This window comes from Carlito syrichta, unplaced genomic scaffold (genome assembly GCF_000164805.1).
Source record: "Carlito syrichta isolate Samal-C Ts95f unplaced genomic scaffold, Tarsius_syrichta-2.0.1 Scaffold315133, whole genome shotgun sequence".
Lineage (NCBI taxonomy): Eukaryota > Metazoa > Chordata > Mammalia > Primates > Tarsiidae > Carlito > Carlito syrichta.
The window spans coordinates 864-4,428 of NW_007259229.1; positions in this window are offsets into that span (position 1 = coordinate 864).

A 3,565-nucleotide genomic window follows, 5' to 3' on the forward strand; every position below is an offset into this window, starting at 1 on the left:
TTAACATTAGTAGACGGGGGAGAAGAATAGCCAAAGGTTGGTTAGCAGATGCAAAATACAGCTAGATAAGAGGAAGACATTTTAGTGTTCTGTAGCATTATTGGGTGACTATAATGACAAATAATTTACTGTATATTTACACATAGCTAGAAGAGTGAATTTTCTTTTTCTTTCTCTCTCTCTCTCTCTCTCTCTCTCTCTCTCTCTTTCTTTCTTTCTTTGTCAGAGCCTCACTTTGTCAGCCAGGCTGGAATGCAGTGGCATGATCACAGCTCAACGCAGCCTTAGCCTTCTGCCTCAGCCTACTGAGTAGATGGGCATGCACCACCACATTTGGCTGTTTAAGCAAAATTTTTGTAGAGATGAGGTCTCACCATGTTGCCCAGGCTGGCCTCAAACTCCTAGCCTTAAGCAGCCCTCCTGCCTCAGTCTCTCAAAGTGCTAGGATTACAAGTATGAGCCACCATGCCTGGCTAAAGCATGAATTTTGAATGTTTTCAACACAAAGAAGCGATAAATGCTTGAGGTGATTGATGTATCAATTACCCTGATCTGATCATTACAATGTAAACATGTATCAAAGCATCACATTGTACCCCATATATGTGCAATTATTGTGTGTCAATTAAAAATAATAAAAGCACAAGCCTGTAATCCTAGCACTTTGGGAGGCTGAGGAGAGAGGATTGCCTGAGCCTGTGAGTTCGAGACCAGCCTGGGCAACATGATATCTCATCTCTACAATATATTAAAAAAAATTAGTCGGTCGTGGTAGCACGCGCCTGTCGTTTCGGCTACTTGGAAGGCTGAGGTAGAAGGATTGCTGGAGCCCAGCAGATGGACGCTGGGGTGGCCATGAGCTTACCACTGCATGTCAGCCTGGATAATGGAGTGAGACACCAACTCAAATAATAATAATAATAACAGAAGCCAAAAAAATAGAAGGATAATAATGTTCCCACTTCACAAGGCTCTATGAGGTTTTGAATAAAGAGTAAGGCACTTGAAATGGCACCTAGCATGTTGTATCTGGTCAAGGAACTTAAGTTGGAATCCAAAGGATTTCCAGTATTCATTAAGTCAAAAATGAAAAATACATAACACAAAATAATAGGTTTTTAAAATGTAATTGTGTGTATGCCCTCACGTATGTATAAAAGCATTTCTACTTCCCTGGAAGTAATTACAAGAAGCTCGATCTTGTGGTTCCCTCAGGGAGAGACTAGCAGTGAAGAGGCAGTTTCATTTTCTCTTTCTGTGCTGTCAGCAATTTCTAGTCTTATATGTGTATTATTATTATTATTTTTTGAGTTGGAGTCTCACTCTGTGGCCCAGACTGGAGTGCAGTGGCACGCTCCCAGCCACCGCAGCCTCAACCTGCTGGGCTCTGGCGATCCTTCTGCCTCAGCCTTCCAGATAGCTGGAATTACAGGCGCGCGCTACCACGCCCAGCTAAATTTTTTTTTATTTATTGTAGAGATGAGGTCTCGCCAAGTTGCTCAGGCGGGTCTTGAACCCGCAGGCTCAGGCAATACACTCACCTCAGCCTCCCAAAGTGCTGGGATTATAGGCTGAGCCACCGAGCCCGGCTTGTGTGTATTATTTTTATTCCTTTTTTTTTTTTTGAGACAGGGTCTTGCCCTGTCACCCAGGCTGGAGTGCAGGGGCATGATCATATAGCTCACGGCAGCCTCAAGCTCCTGGGCTCAAGTGATCCTCCTGCCTTGGTCTTCCAAATAACTGGGACTACACATCCACACAAACATGCCCAGCTAATTTTTAATTCTTTGTAGAGATGGGGTCTCACTATATTTCCAGGTTTGCCTTGAACTCTTGGCCTTAAGTGATCCTCCCACCTCGGACTCCCAAAATGCTGGGATTACAGGCATGAACCACCGCATCCAGCCACTTTTTAAAGTTTCTTAGCGAGAAGTTTACTTAAAAATAAAAATAACTTCAAACCAAAAGTACAAGTGACACAAGAGAATTAGTTTAGACTTAATCAAAACTAAAACATTTGTGCTTCAAAAGATACCATCAAAAAAGTGAAAATACAACCTACCAAATTGAAGACAATATTTGTAAATCATATCTCTGATAAGGGTCTAGTATCCAAAATATATAAAGAACTCTTACAACTCAATAATAATAAATAAAAACCCCAATCTTAAAAATGGGCAAAGGAGCTGAATAGACATTTCTCCAAGTAAGATATACAAATAAACAATAAGCACATGAACAGAAACTCAATATAACAGGTCATCAGGAAAATGCAAATCAAAACCACGATGAGATACCACTTCATATCCACTAGGCAGGCCAGGAAAATTTAACATAATACACAGAACAGAGACATAATGTGTAGAACAAAGTATAACATATAGAATAATATAACAGATATTAAGCATGGGCGAGTCTGTGGAAAAAGTGGAACCCTCATACACTGCTGGTGGGACTGTAAAATGGTACAGCCACTTTGGAAAACAGCCTGGCTGTCCCTCAGAAAGTTATGTCTAGAGTTCCATATGATCTAGTGATTGCATGCTCAGGTATATACACAAGGAAAATGAAAACATATGTGCACACTAAAACGTAGGCAGGCATCAAATAAAAAAATTAGCTGGGTGTAGTGGTGCGTGTCTGTAGTCCCAGCTACTAAGGAGGCTGAGGCAAACATTATTTATAATAGCTAAAAAGTGTATACCCAAATGCCTACCAGTGAATGACTGACAAATGATAAACAAAATGTGGTATATCCATATAATGAAATATTATTTGGCAGTAAAAAGGAATGAAAACACCAATAAACCCTGAAAACATTATACCAAGCGAAAGAAGTCAGATACAAAAATCCATGTATTGTATACTTCCAGTTACAGAAAATATGAATAGGCAAATCTATAGAGCCAGAAAGCAGACGAGTTTGTTCCCTGGGGCTGTCAGAGGTGGGTGGGTGTGGGAGGGAGGGGCTGCTAATGGTACAGGGTTCCTTTCTGGGGTGATGTCATGTCCTAAAGTTGGCTGTGGTGTTTGCACAATCCTGTGAGTACAGTAAAAAGTATTAAATCATACACCTTAAAGGGGTGAAATATATGATATGTGAATTTTATCTCAATAAAGTGGCTATATATAGATATAATAAATACCATTAGAAACAGCCAGGGCACAGTGGCTTATGCCTGCAATTCCAGCACTTTGGGAGGCTTAGACAGGAGGATCACTTCAGCTGAGTTCGAGACAGTCTAGGCAACATAGCAAGACCTCACCAGTGTGGTGGTGCGTGCCTAGAGTCCCAGCTACTAAGGAGGCTGAGGCAAGAGGTTCATCTGAGCTCGGGAGGTTAAGGCCGTGGGGAGTTATGATCATGCCCCTGCGCTTCAGCCTGGGTGACAGAGTGAGACTCTGTCTCAAAAAAAAAAAAAAAAAGCAACAACAACAAAAGACTGTTCAAAGTGGCTCGGTTGCAAGGCAAGGGAACATCTGGGATGGCTGTGCAGCATTCCTCAGTGTACTCCCATGCTTTCTTCAGGACACTGGGCTGGGCACACACACAGGGGCCACTCAC